General features: G+C 39.5%; 1 long non-coding RNA gene across 1 annotated transcript in view; it reads right to left on the bottom strand.

Annotated features, from left to right (window-relative positions):
* The window catches only part of LOC125100372 (uncharacterized), a 45741-nt gene that overhangs the window by 9384 nt on the left and 16562 nt on the right, over window positions 1-19795 (bottom strand). The window lies entirely within an intron of this gene.

The raw sequence follows: 19795 nt of genomic DNA, 5'->3' as shown, positions 1-19795 counted from the left end.
GTAGGCAAAGAAGCCTGTTCTTTTGGTTACTGGTCTAGTGCTCTGTCTACCAAACCACTGTAATAACAATGACTGGGCGAATAAGACCCTTCTTTCAAATAAAGAACACCTGAGTAGCACCTTTTCAAAGAGCATTTAGTTCCTCAGACATGAGAGCGGAGACTGATTCAGTGTCAGTGATCACTCAGGGAGAAAGTTGCTACTTGGCCTTTAACGAAAAGGACATGTGAAAATCAAGTGAAAAGGGGAAAGCTGAGAAGTGGGACTTTATTCCTAAACTACTTGGAAGAACAGACTCCGAAGCCAATACAATACGTGACCCTAGGTTAACACAGTTCTCCAAGCATCTGTGTTCTTAGCTGTAACAAGGGGGTGATGAGAACATTCCTGCCCACCTCATAGCCGCGCCATGTTGATCACATCAGGTCATGGATGGAAAACCTCTTTGTAAATTTTGTGCATAGCTATTTTTATAATGACCATAAAATTCACAAGAAAGGTTAGAGGAATCACTACATAAAAAGAATACCATTGTTGCTTTTTAAAGGTGTGTATCTATTTATTTAAAGAGGGAAAGAATAGGGGCACCTGGGGTGGCTTGATCCGGTTAAGCTTAAGCATCTGAACTTGAACACTGGGAGTGATCTCAGGGTCCTAGTATTGGGCTCTGCGCTCCGCTCAGCAGGTTGTCTGCTTGTCCCTCTTCCTCTGGCCCTCCTCTCCCCTCTCCCTACCCTTCTGCTCTGTCTTTCAAATAGATATATAAAATCTTAAAAAAAAAAAAAAAAAAAGAAAGGAAAAGAAAAAAGAGGAAAAGAATAAGGTGCCTATGCCACTCAATACCCAAAATCATAGTTTTCCCTCTTCCTCCTTTAAAAAAAAATTACTTTTTATTGACTTTCTATTGTTTTTTGCACATTTCCATCTGGTGCTCTTGGGTTTATATTCCTGCATTATATGCATGCATTGGCCTGCTTCATTCCCTAAGCTTTGACGGTTAAGAAAAAAATTAATATAACTCCACCATAATGAGAGCTACTTTTTAAGAAAGTCTGTCTTTAGACTCACATTTAGCCTCAACAACCAAGCAGTAGCTTCTGTGGCAATCCCGTAATTTCTTCCCTGATGTATTCTGTACATCTCCATTCCCATAAACATTCCAGCTACAGTCTTTGTTGAAGTTAACAATGACAATCAGGGAAAAAAAGTTACCTTGTACATCTGGTATTTGAGATTTTTAAAGTTTCATTACTCAATAAACTTTTCAGATTGCAACCTTTTAGGGCCGCGGCATCTGGAGTGGTTATCTCCGAGGCAAAGCTGGCTCTGCTGTGCGAGTTAATGGATTAAAATGCTAAGTGAATTCTCACTGGCGAGCAGTCTGTGAGTAAGGGCCATGGGTGAGTCAGGTTGGCTGCTAAATGATAAGGACAAAGGATCAGGGACGTCTGAGTGTTAGGCCTCCTCTTGGAAGGGGCCAGAATCATCAGAAATGAACTAGAATAGCATTTGGCGCTCAAGACTCTTGCCTGTGGGAACACTCGGACCATCTCTTTGCCCTTTAGTGGGAAGCCATCAGCAAGGAACCTAGTCATCCTCTCTGCCGTTATCTTACACGCCTCCAAAGGGGAAAATTGCATACCTGCGAGGGACTTAGATCCTCACTCCCCAGAGACTAGAACTGAGTGGCTCAAGGCAGCCTGAAGGACTGCAGCAGCAACAGAAGGAGGTTTGTCTCCAGACTCCAAGGACGGCAGTCCCTCCTGTCCACCAGGAGGGAAAACGCAAGCTGTTTTTCTGACCCTCTTCACCCTTTTCCCACCGGTGGCAAAATAAAGGCAATGGCTTTGTTGTGTGGCAACGGAGCCCCCCGTAAGGTTTGGCTAGAATCTGGCAGTTGGGTCAGGAAAAGAGAGATGGGTGCCTGTGCTCTCACTGTAGCAAAGCAGAGCGATTTCTTCCTTCAGATCAGCAGAGGCCACCTGAAGATAGTTTGGGAAAAGAGAAGAAAAAAGGGGGAGGGAGGTGAGAGGAAAGGCAGAGACATGGCCTCGGGGCAGACTCCCCCCTGTAAGAGGAGACTGTATCCACCGCAAAGGAGGGCTCCATTCTGAGGCTGCCTTGCACATCCCTAGCGGCCCATAGGATTGCTCCCAGGACTGGGGAAACTGAATCATCTACTGCACAGAGGCACTGAAGCACGAACCTTCAATTTTGATATGCTGGTTCGAGTCACTGAAGACAAATAAAACCTGCTTCCTCTTCCCACCAACCATCAAAAAGTGCTTCACCAAATCTAGTTGCCTCGCTCAAAGAAAGGAGGTGATTTCAAGTTGCAAGGGAGAGGAATTAGATTTGCTTTTATGTTTGCCGGTCTTGCCGCTGTCTCTCAAACATCTCTAAAGAGATGCCAGAAGCCCACATTTGGTGTCTGAAAGCACTAGAGATTTTTCTGGTTGGAATGGGGCCAATAATGGGGCCAATAATCAGAGGCTGGCTGTGTCTCTTAGATATCTGCAAGACAAAGGAGGACCTGGGTCAACAACTTGCTCACCACCGAGTTGCACCATCTGCTTGTGACAGTGCATTCCTGGAACTCTTCTGTGTCAGGTAAACAGCTGTCACGAGAACCATTTCTCCCTTACGCTGCTCCTTTTATTGGTGACCTATTGGTCAACAACACAGAGTAACATTGTTTGTTAAACCTCAATGATGACCTCATGATCTTTGCTCCCACTTTTTTATGTCAACCTCATAAGCCTCCCTTAGCGCCCTGCAAATTAGCAGCAAATGGCATTGAAGGCAATGATAGAAAATACTACAAACACTGTCTGAAAATGATTAACCCACGAACATTAGAGAGACACAAGCTCATAATGGAAAGATGTCCTGCAGAGTGTTGTGGCCATTTAGACATCCTTGATTGGAAACTGGTTAGGAATAGAGAATTTTAATGAAGTTAATTTAAACTGAGATGACTGAAAAATCGCAAACAAAAATTTTCTACATGCAGCAGCACCATTCAATTTGGACTGAATTAATTTGGGACAGTGCTCACTGGAAAATTGCCATAGATGTGCACCTGTCAAAGGAATTTGCCACAGATTGTCAAACCTTCGTGACATGAATGGCACGAATTCAGGAGACTGCCCCCTCAGTAGGCCTCTTGCTCGTTTAATAAGAGCTGTCCTCATTGCCAAATATCATGAGCTCCAGTTAGAAGAAAGAGCAAAAAGGTGGGAATGGTACCTGGACTTGTACGAGCTACTGGTAGCTTTACATCTGGTACCTGTAACTCCCAATGTGGGTCATTGTGAGGCTATTAAGGTCACTGCGTCTGTCCAAGAGGTTTAACAGTCATAGCCCCAGTGCCCAGGGATATTTCCTCTGCCCTCCACTTGCTAGCCAGGGGTCTGCCTTTAGGATAGGGTCAAGAGGTCCCACAGGCCTCTGGTATATCTGGGTTTGTCACCTTAGATTGTCTGAGTCTCTCTGGGTAACCACTGAGCTAGCAGTAGAGTCCACTCATTCCTTCTGATCCATTATACAAATCCATCGAATTGACTTAATTACAGATAAGATTCAAGGAAGGAAAAGAAAAGGAATAAAGGAAACAGGCCAATGCATTGGCTGCCACAGACAGAACTGGCACCAATAATTTACCCCATGTTCTTCCCTTTTAATCACAGCACAGGACAATATCCTTAAGCTCCTAGCAGTTCCCTCCAACCCCCTCAGCCATGGGTGTGGCTGGAGATAGAGACCATGACTGCACTGGGACCATGTCTTGACCTCCTTAGACCCCTGCCATTCCAGGGAAAGTCCAAGAAGTCATTTTGAATTCCAGAGCATGCAAACAGGAACAATATACCAGACTCAGCAGACCTGGCTATAGACCTGGACTCCACTCTTTTTAGTGTTCTCTCTCTATCCTCTTCCACCCATTGTGCTACCCAGCCCCCACTCACACTACTGTCTGTCAGAGAAACACCAACTCTTTACCAAACCCCTTCCCTTGAGTCTATCACATCAGAACTCAGGCTTTAGTGCTCATTGGCTTTTTTATTCCAAAGACCTGCTCTAAGATATAAGGATCTGATGTTACTGGCCCAATTACTTTACATGGCTTATGGACACAAAGTTTAATTAAGGTTTGAATCTGAAACAGTTTTGTAGTCACTAAATTATCTCTAAATTGTTTATTAAAATTCTTTAGTGCCTTCAAAATTAAACCATTTCAATGCTTGACTTCAATACATTCCATGAAGTCCTTATTTTATGTTTCACAAAGAAAAATACCATAAGGATTCTTATTATACGGAGATTCTCCATGCAGTAGATGACTCTCTATTTAGATTAGGCATAGAAACAAAAGAAGGAGCATGTTTTCCATGATAATAGTTTTGTAGTTTAAACAACTGTTTGCTCCTTTCCTTAATGATCAAGAATCTGGCTGTTAGTTGCTGAATATCTTAAGACATACAGCACATGAATGTAGAGGGCACCAAACATTCACTGTGGTACAGATCATATGATGACAACCTTTATAAATGGCTTCCAGACCATAACAAAGATAGTGAGATAGAGCAGAAGGATCAGAAGCAAAAAATCTGGGTTCAAATGGAACCCTAATACTACCTAATAATGTGACCTTGAACAAATCACCAAACTACTTTTGAATACCAGGCTCATTGTTTATAAAATGAGAACAATAATAATACCTACTTCAGAGGGGTATTGTGAAAACTCTGTAAGATTATATTCATTATAGGGGTGCCTGGGTGGCTCAGTCAGTTAAACGTCTGCCTTTGGCTCAGGTCATGAACTCCGGGTCCTGAATAGAGCCCTGAGTCAGGCTTCCCACTCACTGGGGAGTCTGCTTCTCTCTCTTACTTTCTCTCTGCCCTTCCCCACTGCTTGTTCTCTCTCTCTCAAATAAATAAAATCTTTAAGAAAAGATTATATTCATTGTAAATGTGAAAAGTATTGAGATTATTAGTTATGAGAACCATCAATGACACAACCATACACAAATGAACATGGTTCTAGCAATCAGCTTCAATGGAACTACACGGAATCTCAAAGACTTGTACCTTCATGAATTTCTCATGTACCATATGTGGGCACACCCAAGTGCGTGTGGATGAGAGATGCAGGACTGTTGTATTTCACATCACTTCATCTTAATTGTTATAGTTGTAAACCTCCTACTTTTCTTGAAATAAATCTATAGGTTCCCTTAAAAGTAAATCCACGTTCCCAATCTTAGCAGGAAAGTGAGAGTCCACAGGGTTTGCAGTGGCTAGAAGTCGCAGGACTGACTCAAGTTCACCCAGATTCACCATCCTGTCACTGGGCCCTCAGCTGTCCCCTTTAGCCCTTCGTTGTGGGCACTGACCCATCTCTTAGCTCCCCTAGAGTTTCTAGAGGGTTGGAGATGACAGATGGAAAACACACAGTGAGTAACACACAACTAGACAATCTAGATTACAAGTTATGATCAGTTTTCCAGAATCTATAGGCCTAGAACCATCCTCAGATAATACCAAGAAAAGAAAATGTGCTCAGTCAATTCTTGCCTTTAAACCCCTCAGATTTTTTCTTTCTTTCCTTCTAGGGTTTGTCGGTTCTAGAAGAACTCAAAACAAACAACCCACCATTTACTTATGACTTACATTTTCTCTGGCAATACAAATCCCTGGTCCTGTATTGTGAAATCATTTAGAATTGGGTCATGGCTACCCGCCTTACAAGAAGTAGCCTCTCCAGGTTGTCACAGATCCTACCCTACATCTCTCTCTGTTCTCTTTGATGGAGAGGCCAAGTGTCAGATGCCATTCATCACTGTATGTGTGTTGCTGTTTTTCCCCATATAAAGTGGGAAATGAGATAAAATGTCTCTCACAAAAAGAAGAAAACAAAAGCTAGGCAAAGGGAACTGTGTTTTCAGAAAATTAGACAAAAGCATATTCCTTTGAAAAACTGAAGAATATGTGTATCTGTGTTGAAAAGATATAATGCGTAGACCTTTTCATTTATGTTACCTGCCCCACCCTGTTAAGCGCTTGTTTGCCAACCTTTTTGAAAGTTCTGTTAGCTGTGGGATTGTGTTTATTTTCTTTCCAGTTGTCATTAGAACCTATAAGCACTACTCCCTCAAAAGTGTTCATTAAATATCTGTGACTGCTACAGTGGTTATTCACTGTTCTGATGTATTTGTTAACACATTTGTTAATTTCCCACCTTATCAACCATAGGGTGTCATTTGGAAAAATTCGAGGTGCTCTAAAGAGAGGTTCTAAAATTTGGATCCCAATACCTCTAAGAATATAAACTCTAGGAAGACAGGAATCTTATCTGATTAGTTCACTATTCCCTCCAGTTCTGGCACATAAAATATAATCTATACACATTTTTTGAACATCTTTGCCTCTGATTAGCAGTGGAAGCTTGAGATAGATCCTTCAGTGCTTTGAGCCTCAGTCTTCTCACCTGTAAATGAAAATACTGTCTTACTCAAATGGTGTTACAGGGATGAAGTGAAAATTGTGTAAAATTTTGAACTATGGCAGGTGTTCAGTAGTTTAGAAAGAGGGGATAGGAATTTGGTTATTGATTACTGTTCTAATTCCTATTTCTTTTGTGAAGCTGCCTCTTGGCTTGATGGCTATTTTCTAAAGGTTAAGGACAGCTTAAACAATGAATTTTGGAACACTGAAAAAAATTAAATTTTTAAAAACAGATATGAAATTCTAGGAATCCAGAAATTTAAAAAAAATTATGGCCAAAAAAAAAGGATAATATAAAGATCTTTCATTGTCAGACAAACACTGCAGTGGGAGGATGCTAAGGTCCTGTGGGCTCTTCCAAGGTTTAAAGCTGTCCATCAGTAATCCCTTAGTGGGAAGGCCACACTAATAGTTACCCAAGTTTTCTCCCTTTATCTCTGAGTGGGCAAGAGATGATGTTTTTGGACTGCTTCCTGGAACTAATTCTAAGTATCATTGATTATAAAGAGAATAAATAGTTATTTAAATAAATAATAATTTATAATAACCACTAGAATTGCAATATTTTGATCAGAGTCAGGAAATTCTTGAAATATCGTCATCATCCCTTGAAACCCAATGTCCTTACTGAAAATCTTCAAAATGAAGGTGCCCTTTAATGAAATGTAGCATATGTTCAGTAATAAATAATAAAAACATTAATAATAATAGCAGCAAATACTTATTATGGGCCTGGAACTATTCTAAGCATTCCAGGTCCATGTAGTAACTTCTTTAATCTTTACCCATCCAATGAGAGAAGTACTGTTATGTGCCCCATTTTACAGATGAGGCAACCATGACACAGAAAATTTAAGTAACTTTTCCAAGGTCATATAGCTAAACATGATGAAACTGTGATTCAAACTTAGTCTACTCCAGATGTAAGGTAGGAAGGGAATCTGGCAAATTGTGTATATTGCCTAATTATGAATTAATCAACAAATATAATACTCCCAGAAAAGCCTAAAATTAATAAGTCAGTCTTTTAGGAGCACCTAACTGTGGGAATGTTAATATTATTCTGGGGCCCAGGAATACAACTGTGGGCATGACACACAGAGTCCGTCCCTCAAGGATTTTGTATTGTATTGGAGGAGAGACTAAAAGTAAACATGGAAACTAATAAATAAGGTGAGTTTAGGTATTAACAAATGCAATGAACAAATTATAATAGGGTAATTATGTTAATAAGTGAAAGGAGGGAAGATGCTGTTTTAGTTAGGGTTGTCAGGGCAAGTGGGTGGCTGGAAGTAGGTTGGGGGAGGAAGCAGGTGGATGTGGGAGGGACATATCTGAGTTGAGAACTAAATTAAGAGAAGGAGGCATCCATCCTGAGAAGAGTGTTCCAGACAGAAAGAAGCTAGCCTAATGGGCTCAGAAAACATGGTGGTTGCTGCAAAATGAACAAGTTGAAGGTGGAGGAGATGTTTAAAAAATAAGCAAAGAATCAAATCATGCAGGCCTTTTAGGTAAGGAGCTTTAATTTATTTTCCTTTAAATGGAAAGCAACTGGAGCATTTTAAACTGGGAAATGTCTTCTGACTTTTTATTTCTTAAATATTTATTTATTTTTAAAGTGGATACTGAACCCCAAAGCCTCATTAGCATAAAATGGCATATTTGAGGATAGGAAGGTAACAAATCAAGATTCCTGCTTAATTATGATAAAATTCAGATTGTACCTATTAGACACATGAAGATAAGCAGAGTAAGCCCTTAATAACCAATTGTCTAAAGCTTGAAGAGAGATAGTTTTGAGCTTATATTTATCTACCTCCTTAGCTCATTTTTTTCCCCCAACATCTCACCCCAAATATGATGAGCCAAAGTACAGGCATGAAAAAGAGCAACTTCTCAACTCCAGTATTGATGAAATAAGAAAAAAACAAAAAGAGCGGGAAGACTTGAAGTTCCTGCAAGGGAAAGTTAAGTAAAATGCCATAAATTTTTTTGTTTTGTTTAAATTGGCTTGACTTCATCTTTTGTTTATTTCTTTGTTCTGTGTTTGTTTTATAATTAATTAATTTTCTTTCCCTAAAGCTTTTTAAAAGTGGAACAAGCCCTTTGCAACCAGGAAGATGAGGTAGACATATTTTTTCCTATTCCCCCTGCTAAGTACAATTAAAAATCCTGGACATTAATATAAAACATATAAGAAGACAATAGAAGGTGGAGAACAGAGGGCTAACTGGCTAGAAACCTCAGGATCTGAAAAATGGCAGTGGACGAATTCCACTGTCTCATATATTCTTGATTTGGAATGAAGAAGTCAGCAACCCAGAAACGCCAGTGGGTACAAACAAGCAAAAACAAAGTTCTTCAAAAACCTGCTCTCTCTATCCAAAGGACAAGAAAAAGGAAAACTTGGTAAGGCAAAAAACCCTTTTGGATAGTAACTGCTTTTTTCCAGCCTGTCACCACAGAAAAAATTGTGGTCACAACCCAAATGTTGCCATCAAAGACTGAGTAGGAGTCTAGACCGCCACCATTTTGAGGCTCTAACAAAAAACCCCAACATCTCTACCAGAATGATGTCAAAAAAAGGCCAAGTAGGGGGCAGAACTTTTATCCATACTTTTTTTGAGACTCCCCTTCATCAGCATCAGTGGAAATCATGTGGGGACTCTAGACTCTCCCCGCTACCTGAAATAACAATGCCCCCCTTCCTGCTAGAGTACTGTCAGAGGATTCGTAGTGCAGAGATAGGAATTTTACCTTGCCTATTAGTAAGGAGGTCATCCCCAGCCTGGTGTCAATGGAGACCACTAGGGAGTAGGAAATCTCACCTCTGCCCAGCATGAATGAAGAACTCTCCCACTACTTTGAGTGTCAATGTAGGTTGAATGAGCAACATGGACTTCTACCTTTACTTCGCAATAACAGATAACTCCATAATTACCACTGTAGACTCTAACAATAATTGATAGAAAAGCTAGACCAAAGAGCTAGGAGAACTCAACAACATCACCAACCAATAAGCTGTAATCAATACTGAGCAATCATTACACCCAATAACAGCAGAATAGAGACAACTTTCAAGTGCTCATGGAACATATACCAAGATAAAACATATCCTGGGCTACAACACAAACCTAAACAAACTTAAATGAAGTGAAACCATACAGACTGTTTTTTCTGACTACAGTGGAATCAATCTAGAAATCAATAAGAGAGAGAGAAAAAAATTCCCCACACTTGGAAAATAAACAATAAATTTCTAAAATAACTCATGGGTCAAAGAGAAATTCTCAAGGGACATTAAAAAAAATATAGTGAACATAACGAAAATTGAAATGCAGCATGTCGAAATTTTTAAGATGCTGTTAAAGCAGGGATGAGAAAGAATAATATGGCAAAATTCCTATTTAGGAAGGAAGAAAATTCCTCAAAGCAATCAGTTAATCTCCCATTTCAAGAACCTAGAAACAGAATACCAGAATAAACCCAAAGCAAACAGAAGGAAGAAACTAATAATGATAAGAGCAGAAACTGATAAAATTGAAAACAGAAAAATACAGAAAATCAATGAAATAAAGATCTGCTTCTTTGAAAAAAATCAATAAGATTTACAAACCTCTAGGAAGACTGACAAAAAAAGAGAAGTCAAAAATTATCAATATCAGGAATGAAACAAGATATATCACTATAAACCATACAGACATAAAAAGTATAATAAGGGAATACTAGGAAAGACATAAATTTGACAAGTTAGATGAAATATACCACTTCCTTAAAAACACAAACTGCCACAACTCATCCATTATGAAATAGATCATTTGAATCATCTTGTAACTACTGAGGAAATTGAATCTATAATTTAAAACCTCCCAAAAAGAAATCTCCAGACCCATACTGTTTCATTGGAGAATCCTACCAAACATCATTTTTATACAATCTTTTTCAGAAAACTGAAGAAAAAAGATGATTTTTATGAAGCTAATATTACCCTCAGAGCAAAACCAGAAAAAGAAGGTACAAAAAAGAAAACTCTAGCATTTTGCATAAATATTGACATAAAAATCCTTAACGAAATACTGAACAATAGAACTCAATAACATATATAAAAAATATTATACTCTATGACCAAGTGGGGAATATTCCAGAGAAATAATTCTGATTCAACATTTGAAAATCATTCAATGTAATCCACCATATTAACAAACTAAAGAAGAAAATATCTCTGATCATACCAATTGATGCCCAAAAAACCCCACAGTTGATAAAATTCAATACCAATTCATGATTTTTTAAAAAGTCCTAGGAAAACAGGAATGCAAGAACTTCCTCCTGATAAAGAAAATCTAGAGAAAACCCAGAACTAACATTATACTTAATCGTGAGAGACTAATCCTTTCCCCTATGATCAAGAACAAGGCAAGGATATCCATGTATATCACTCTGACTCATCACAGTGCTTGAAGTTGTTGTATGTGTCATAAGTTAAGAAAAGGAAATAAACGACATATAGATTATAATGTAACACATAAAACTCTCCTTATTTTCAGGTGACATGATTGTCTACCTAGGTAAGTCCAAGAAATCTACTAAAAACTCCTAGATCTAACAAGTGAGTTCAACAAGGTCGTAGGATATATGATGAACACACAAAAATAACACACACAAAAGAGACAATCATATAAAAAAAATGGGCAGAAGATATGAACAGACACTTCTCCAATGAAGACATACAAATGGCTATCAGACACATGAAAAAATGTTCATCATCACTAGCCATCAGGGAGATTCAAATTAAAACCACATTGAGATACCACCTTACACCACTTAGAATGGCCAAAATTAGCAAGACAGGAAACAACATGTGTTGGAGAGGATGTGGAGAAAGGGGAACCCTCTTACACTGTTGACAGGAATGCAAGTTGGTGCAGCCACTTTGGAAAACAGTGTGGAGATTCCTCAAGAAATTAAAAATAGAGCTTCCCTATGACCCTGCAATTGCATTACTGGGTATTTACCCCAAAGATACAGATGTAGTGAAAAGAAGGGCCATCTGTATCCCAATGTTTATAGCAGAAATGGCCACGGTCGCCAAACTGTGGAAAGAACCAAGATGCCCTTCAACGGACGAATGGATAAGGAAGATGTGGTCCATATATACTATGGAGTATTAGGCCTCCATCAGAAAGGTTGAATACCCAACTTTTGTAGCAACATGAATGGGACTGGAAGAGATTATGCTGAGTGAAATAAGTCAAGCAGAGAGAGTCAATTATCATATGGTTTCACTTATTTGTGGAGCATAACAAATAGCTTGGTGGACAAGGGGAGATAGAGAGGAGAAGGGAGTTGAGGAAAATTGGAAGGGGAGGTGAACCATGAGAGACTATGGACTCTGAAAAACAATCTGAGGGTTTTGAAGGAGCAGGGGATGTGAGGTTGGGGGAACCAGGTGGTGGGTATTAGAGAGGGCACGGATTGCATGGAGCACTGGCTGTGGTGCAAAAACAATGAATACTGTTATGCTGAAAAGAAGTTTAAAAAAATTAAATATACTTCTGTATTCTAGCAACAAACACATGGACACTAAAATTAAAAATAAAATACTATTAAAAAATACAATACTATTTATAATCACTGAGAAAAATAAGTATAAATCAGACAAAACATGTATAAGATTTATATGCTGAAAATTATACCTATAAAAGAAATCAAAGATTCAAATAAAAGAAGAGCATGTGGGGCGCCTGGGTGGCTCAGTGGGTTAAGCCTCTGCCTTCGGCTCAGGTCATGATCTCCAGGTCCTGGGATCGAGCCCCGCATCAGGCTTTCTGCTCGGCAGGGAGCCTGCTTCCTCCTCTCTCTCTCTGCCTGCCTCTCTGCCTACTTGTGATCTCTGTCTGTCAAATAAATAAAATCTTTAAAAAAAAAAAAAAAAAGAAGAGCATGTTGATGGATTGGAAGATTCAACATGGTAAAGATAACAATTGTTCCCAAACTGATATACACATTTAATGGAATTCCCATCAAAATCCCAGCAAGGAGTTTTTGTAAATATACATGAAATTATTCTAAATTTTATATGGAAAGATAAAGGAACTACAGGTTTCAGAAAGAAGAATAAAGTGGAAGGAATCAGTCTACTGATTTCAAGACTTATATAGTTATAGTAATCAATATTCTGTGTTACTGGTAGAGACACAGACACGTATATAAATGGAACAGAACAGAAAACCCAGAAATAAATCCACATAAATATGCTCAACTGATTTTTGACAAAGGTGCAGAAGCAATTTTTTTTAATTTTTTTTTAAATATTTTATTTATTTGACAGACAGAGATCACAAGTAGGCAGAGAGGCAGGCAGAGCGAGAGGAGGAAGCAGGCTCCCTGCGGAGCACAGAGCCCGATGCGGGGCTCAATCCCAGGGCCTTGGGATCATGACCTGAGCTGAAGGCTGAGGCTTAACCCACTGAGCCACTCAGGCGCCCCAGTACAGAAGCAGTTTAATGGAGGAATGATACATGTTCAGTAAATGGTGCTGAACCAATTGGACATCCATCTGTAGGCAAAAATGAACTTTAGGTCTCACACTATACAAAAACAACACAGTTGATCACAGACTTAATTATAAATTATAAAATAATAACTTTTAGGGAAAAAATGACATAGAAGAAAATGTTCAGAAAAATAAAGAAGAAAATCTTCAGGATGTAGGACTAGACAAAAAGTAAGACTTGTTACCAAAAGAACAATCCATAAAAAGAAAACTTGGCAAATTGGTCTTACGCAAAATTAAAATTTTTTTGCTCCATGAAAGACCCTGTTAGGATGGAAAGACTAGCTAGAAAGTGCGAGGAAATATTTGCCAGCCACTTACCCAATAAATCACAATAGTTAAAATATATAAGAAGCTGTCAAAAGCCAACAGAAAACACATACATACACATGTAAACAAAGAAAAACAATAATCCAATTAGAAGATGAGCAAAAGGCAGGAAGAGATTTCACTAAAAAGCATATGCAGATGTCAAATAAGTAAATGATAATATTCAACATCACTAACCATTAAAGAAATGCAAAAAACAAGCACTGACAAGGATATGGAGAAAAAGGAACCCTTATGACTGTTGGTGTGAATGTAAACTGGTGCAGCCACTCTGGAAAACAGTATGAAAGTTTCTCAGAAAATTAAAAGTAGAAATACCATATGCTCTATTCATTCCACTTCTGAGTATTTACCCAGGGAAAACACTTACTTGAATAGGTATATGTACCCCTATGTTTACTGCAGGATTATTTACAATAGCCAAGACATGGAAGCAACCTCATTATCTACCAATAGATGAAAGTATAAGGAAAATGTGGTGTATATCCATAATGGAATATTACACAGCCATAAAAAGTATTTAATTGTGCCATTTGAGGCATCATGGATGGACCTAGAGGGTATTATGCTAAGTGAAATAAGTCAGACTGAGAAAGACAAATACCATATGATTCTACTCATAAATGTAATTGTTTTAAAAAACGAACAATCAAAAAAACAGAATCAGAACAATCAATATAGAGAACAAACTGATGGTTGTCAGAAGGAAGAGAGGTGGTGGGTTGGACAAAATGGGTAAAGGGGAGAGGGAGATCTAGGACTCCACTTATGAAATGAGTAAGTCATGGGAATGAAAAGTAGAACATAATGAGTACAATGATATTTTAATAGTGATGTAACAGGACAGAGTAGCAATATTTGTGATGAACCTAGCATAATTTATAAATCTGTCATCTCACTAACTTCCACTCCTGAAACTAATGTAATATTTTGTGTCAGCTATACTAAAAAAAAAAGAAAAGTAACAGTCTCATGAAAAGAAATTAAATCTGAACATGTTGTTCTTTTAAATAAATTAATTAACTTTGTTAAATTAAAAAACAAAAAATGCACAATAAAATTATAAGGAGATAGCACTATACACCTTTCAGCATGGCTAAATTAAGAAATAGTGCTGATATCAAGTGATGAGGATGCAGAGAACCTGGCTAACTCTTACGCTGCTGATAGGAATATAAAATAGAAGTTTCTTAAAAACGAAACATGCAACTACTAAGTGGGCCAGCAACTGTACTCATGGACATTTATTCCAGAGGAAAGACATGTTCACACAAAAAAAGTTTTGTTTTTGTTTTCTGTTTACATGAATGTTTACAGAAGTTGTATTTGGAATAGCCAAAAACTGGAAACAACCCACATGTCCTCAAAGGTAAGTGGTTTAACAAACTGTGGTACAGCCACACCCTGAACTCCTACTCAGCAATAAAAACCAACAAACTATTGATAATGTAACAACCTGTATGCATCTCGAGAAAATTATACTGAGCAAAAAAGGCAATCTCAAATATTATGTGCTGCGACAATTAGTTTGAAATGTTAAATTGTCAGGTCCACTGTACCCAGATATTTGGTCAAACGCTATTCTGAATGTTTCGAGGGGAATGCTTTGGATGAGACTTATATTTAAATTGGTGGACTTTAAGTGAAGTAGATTGTCTTCCAGAATGTGGTTGGGTCTCGTCCAATCAGCTGATGGTCTGATAGACCAAAAGGCTGACCTCCCCAGTGTAAGAGGGAATTCTCGAGCCTTTGGACTTGAACTGCAACTCTTTTCCTGAGTCCCCAGCCTGGCAGTCTCCCTCATCAGAATTTGGACTCACCGACCCTCCACAATCATGTGAGGCAATTCCCTAAAATAAATCTCTTTTTCTCATATTCTCATCTGTATACATACATCCTATTTGTTCTATTTCTCTGGAGAACAATGACCAATACACATACTAGCTAATTCCATTTATATTATGTTCTTTAAATGACAAAATTATAGGAATGGAGGAAAGATTTGTGGTTGCCACATTGGGAGTCAGCAAGAGTAAGAGGGAAGTAGGTGTGGCCATACAAGGGTAACATGAGGGATCCTTGTGGCAATGGGAATGTTCTGTATCTTGACTACAGATGTGAATATCCTGTGATATTATACTGTAGTTTTACAGGATGTTACATTGGGGGAAACTGGGTAAGGGGTATATGGGAATTCTGTGTTACTTCTTACAACTACACGTGAAACTAAAATTATTTTTTAAAGTTTAACTTTGAAAAAGTAAAAATATATGTATTTTGATTATTTTATTGCAATCCTCCTTGAGGTCTGGGAGATGAGCTTAGATGATCACTCAGATGAATAAAGCATCCAGCACCTATAACATCAAATAACGTCCATTCTCCCAATTTAACAAGCCAGAAACCTATCTTCCATTCTAAGTTTTCTCTCTCCCAAAACAATTAGGAAAAAGTCCATCTTCATTGCCAAAATATATCTTGAATTTGTTACTTCTCCTTCCCTGCTACCACCATTATTTTTGGTGGTCAATAGCAAGTATGAACTGTTGTAAGAGCCTTGCAATTAATTATGCCTCTCCTCTTTCATGGGTGCCCCCATCCAATCCACCCCTAACTCAACAGCATGAGTAATCTTAAAACATATAATAGATCGTATCACTTCCATGCATAATCCCCTCCATGGAGTTCCCATTGCCCTTGGCATGAATCTAAGTTGATTCCCATGGCTCTTCCAGGTCCTGAGTATAGTGGCTATTTCCCCAATAGCATCCCTTGCCACTTTCTCTTGCTCCCTTGCTTTAACCCAACTTCTCTTATTCTTCAACCAAAGATTTTCCCTGCCTCAAGTTTGGCACATACTTCCCCCCTCCACCCCTACTGCCCATTCTTCAGGTATCAAGGAAAAAGACAAGTCTTCAAAGAACATTTTTCTGAACATGTTTTTCTAAAGTGGGCACACCCTGTTGGTCTCTTCCTCAGTACGCATTTTGTTTCTTTTATTGAATGTAAGCCCCATAAGAGCAGAGACCTATCTGTTCCGTTCCCTGTCATAATTGATGCCTAGAAAAATGCAGTGCAAATACTGCATTTATTAAATGTTAAATCAATAAATGTCCAATGCCAGCTTTAAACTCCTCTTCCCCCATTGCAAGAAAACACGCGGCAACTCTTCTTGAACTTCCTTCATTTATTAAATAAATACTTACTGGGTGCCTACTATGCACCAGGCACTCTCACAGGCACGGGAACAAACAAAATGAGCAAGGTCTCCACATTCATGGGACTTAGATATGGTGGGGAAAGTGGAACATAATAAATAATAGACAAGTAAATAATACAATAAAATTTAATTAAAATAATTTTAATATTTAAATAATTAAATCTTTTGTTATTATTAATACAATTTACAGATAACAATTATATCATTATAATTATTCATTGATTTATTATTTAAATATTTAATGTTTAATGTTTTAATTATAAAATATTAGTAAACAAAATTTCAAGCATAAGTGCTATGAAGAAAATAAAGCAGAGTAACAGGATTGAGAATGAGTTGGAAGGGGTAGGTGATGTCTACATTAAGAAGCCTGGTTAGAGAGTCTGAGCTGTCCTCTGAATGCAGAGGTGCCAGCCACATACAGATCTGGGACAGACAGCTCTAGGCAGAGGCCCATGGGGTACAAAGGTGCTGGGCCTGGAACATGTTAAACAAGTCTGAGGCCAGTGTAACTGAGCAGAGGAGGAGAGGAGCAGGACAGAGGTCTCAGCATCAACGAATGAATCTGCAAATTCACCAAATCTGCCTCTCCCGAAACAGTAAAGAATGTAGGTTTCCTTCTGAGGGTAACTGGGAACCCTCTGGATAGTTTTAAGCAAAAGGGGTTATGGTCTGGTTTAATTTTTAAAATCATTGTTGGCTCTTCTGTCAAAAGGGGCTGTAGGATAGGAATGGGGCTAGGGAGGCCAGGTAGTTAAGTCAGGACAGATGCTGGTGGCTTGGAGGAGAGAGTACCTAGAGAGGGTGAGAAGAGGCAAGCTATGAGGGCAAATCTCACTCAGAAATCTTAAAATACACTGGACTTCCTCGGGGACAAGGAGTTTCCGGTACTCCCTTGCGCTCCTACTTGGCCCAGTTTGAACTTACTTGATTTGGTTTCCCCGAGATGCCTTTGCATTACCGGCCCCAACGAGAGAGCATGCTGGGATCGCTGGTTTTCTTTCTTCCCTTTTATAGAAATAAGCTTACGTCTGGTGTTACAGAAAAGAAGAAGAAGAATGAAAAAAAGAAGGGGCTCTTTTCTATACTTGGAAACTCTCACCACCTCGAGCTATTGCTATCTATTAGGAAGATTAAATTAATCAAGATATAATCAAAATCTGACCTAACGGGTTTACGGTGTGAAGCCTCAAGAACAACCACACAGAACCGGTTTCACCCCACCTAGCCCAGATCTCCTGGTGATTCTGGGCACGGAAGCACCTCTCTGAGCGGCCCCCAGCAAGAGCAAAACACAAAAACCTGACTTTATCACAGCCAGGGAAACACGAAGATGCCTCCGTGCAATCGGACCCGCAGCTCCTCCGGGCGCACGGCCAACTCTCCCGAGAGGCCGCCGAAATGAAATCGCAGTCCTCCCAGGGCTCAAATCCACCGACGCAATCACCGCGGCTGACTCCGTCCACCCCCACCCCGACAACTTAAGCCCGTCCCTTCCTTGGTGGTGCAGAGATTACTCATCCGCGGGCAGGAGCGGAACGAGGGAGGACTGGCGAAACCAGAGGAAGCTGGTCTGGGGGCTCAAGGTCCTGCGTCTGTCCGGGTCAGCTACAGCGCTCTCCCCGAGAGGCGGCGGGCAGCTCCCAGCACGCACGCGAGAAGTTAAAGGCTCGCCGGACCCCACGCCGCATTCAAGCCCAATTCTGTCTCTCAAAAGGAAGGTTCAAAAAACAAGGTTGGCACAAATCAGAAGGTAACTCATTTTTCACAGCCGCCCAAAGACTCTTTCTTGCAGTGTCAATGGATGGCAGTCCTCCCAGGGCTGGGATTTTCCGTCACTGGGAAATGATTGCTAAGAAATCCTCTCCTCATTGCGGACGCTCTTGAGAAGGGGCTTGCGCATCCACCAGCCCAAACTGGCGCCCAGAGCCAGGCGCTGGCTGTGCACTGATGCCAGTGTGGGCTAACTGGGCTAACTTTGCTCCCCAAAGCTTAGCTCTACAACGGATGTTGATGAATGAGTTAATCCATGTAAAATGCTGAGAGCAGCACTTGGCAACAAGCAACACCTCAGTAAAGATTAACTATCACTAATAGTATTCATTAGTGTTTTTCTACTGAGAAAAAAAAAAAAAAACACAACCCTCTATTGAGTGTTTGTGATTCCGTTTGTGTGTTCTTAAACATTATGAACTCCTAAGTGTCTTATTTATCTCATGTATCTCAGAGCCTGGGACTGTGCTGGGCTCAAGTTTGTGGTTTGAGCTGAATTATTTACTCAGCTGGGTTGCTCCACGGAGGTAATAGAAATGAAAGGGCCGTGGGGAAATAAAAGACACATGAAATCAGAGTCTCCTTCACCTCTTCACTTTGTCATAAAAACAAAAACAAAAAACCTCTTCACTTTTTGTCACAAAAACAAAAACAAAAAACCTCTTCACTTTTTGTCACTGTCTGCTTCTTCGTAACATCCCTGGTTTGGGGGGCTGTCTGTTAAGTATCTCCTCTGCTGGGAACTGGTTCCACCTAAGCCTCAGGGGAACCAGTGATAATAGTCACCAAACACAGTTCAAGCTCAACAAATTTTGATACTGTCTGGGCTCCCACAGGGACTGAACATTATAGAGGAGACACAGAAGGGTACAGACTTGGGGTGCCCGGAGTGGCTTAGTCGGTTAAGCCTCTGCCTTTGGCTCAGGTCATGATCCCAGAATCCTGGGATCCACTTACACATCCCCACATCGGGCTCCCTGCTCAGTTGAAAGTCTGCTTGTCCCTTGCTCTCTGCCCTCCCCCCAGCTCGGGCTCTCTCTCGCTTGCTCTCTCTTAAAAAATAAATAAATCTTAAAAAAAGAAGAAGAAGAAGAAGAACAAGAAAGGCACAGACTTAAGCCAAATGAGCAGATACATTTGAGAACTCTACACTCCAACAAGCACCTCTCAACATACACTAAACCAATAATAATAATAGCAAAAACAATAACAACCAACATTTTGCTGGGCACTTATTATGCACTAGGCTAACCACTTCCCTATCATATTTAATCCATATAGCAAAATGAAGTGTGTTCTGTTATTTTCATTTTATTCAGTGAAAAAAACTAAGGCACAGAAAAGTCACTGGGAGCCAATTGTTTAAGGTAATACCACCAGCAAAATTTTGAGATTCAAACCCAAGTT

The sequence above is a fragment of the Lutra lutra genome, chromosome 1 (assembly GCF_902655055.1).
Source record: "Lutra lutra chromosome 1, mLutLut1.2, whole genome shotgun sequence".
NCBI lineage: Eukaryota > Metazoa > Chordata > Mammalia > Carnivora > Mustelidae > Lutra > Lutra lutra.
This window is presented reverse-complemented; position numbering and strand designations above follow the sequence as displayed.